This window comes from Wasmannia auropunctata, unplaced genomic scaffold (assembly GCF_000956235.1).
Source record: "Wasmannia auropunctata unplaced genomic scaffold, wasmannia.A_1.0 LD336085.1, whole genome shotgun sequence".
NCBI lineage: Eukaryota > Metazoa > Arthropoda > Insecta > Hymenoptera > Formicidae > Wasmannia > Wasmannia auropunctata.
Window position 1 is genome coordinate 1,154,775 of NW_012026805.1, and position 926 is coordinate 1,155,700.

A 926-nucleotide genomic window follows, 5' to 3' on the forward strand; every position below is an offset into this window, starting at 1 on the left:
TATGGACTGGCAATATAAGGTAGCGTTCCGTATTCACGTTTTTGGCGCATACAGCGTTTACGAAATCATTTTATTTTTATTAATTAGTTATCAAATGTTAAACAAGAACAAATTAATAATTATGTTCAGCGCGTGAGCTTTAAAACGAAAGGTAGCCTAAGCAAGATCGATGTTCGTCGTATCAGAAAATACTTCGAAGATATCAAAAGTAAAAAAATTTAAATTGCTTGTATCCCTAGAGACAACTATATAAAGGATAAACATTTTTTTCTTCAAAATTGTAGATGAATATAATTTATTATTAAATAATTAGATCAAATTATATTATCGAGACCATATACATATATAGTATACTTACTGTTATCCAAATTACCTTACTATTCAAATTACTCTGCTGTAGCCTACATTTTTATAAAATTTTTTTTTGTGATGCTTCTTTGCTAAGATATTTAATATTTAAATAATAGTTTGAAAAGTATTGTTAAATAATTAATAATTATAATTTGAATAAAACCGCTTATGTGAATAACAGAATTGATTTCAAAAGCGCCCTTCCGCGGTTACGGATCTTACAATTAGATGTTTAACGAATTCTATATGAATTTTCTTAATTCCATGTACAGCCGTTAAATTGCGCGTCGATTAAATGTTCGGACTTGCAATGCAATTATTAGTTGAGGCTGAAAATATCATATTGATTTTCCTAATCAATTAATACTTATAAGCATCTTAAAATACTAAAAAGAACTTATTGCAAAAAATATTACCTCAGCCTGAAGTACACGTGAATGAGTACTTCTGTTTTCGGATTGGACTTGTTTTATAATTTTTAATTTGCACATTTAATAACAGAAATTATAATTTACAATTTGCAAATTGGAAGTTTACTCACTTCGTGTAGAATATCTATTTTCAGTGTTTTGTAC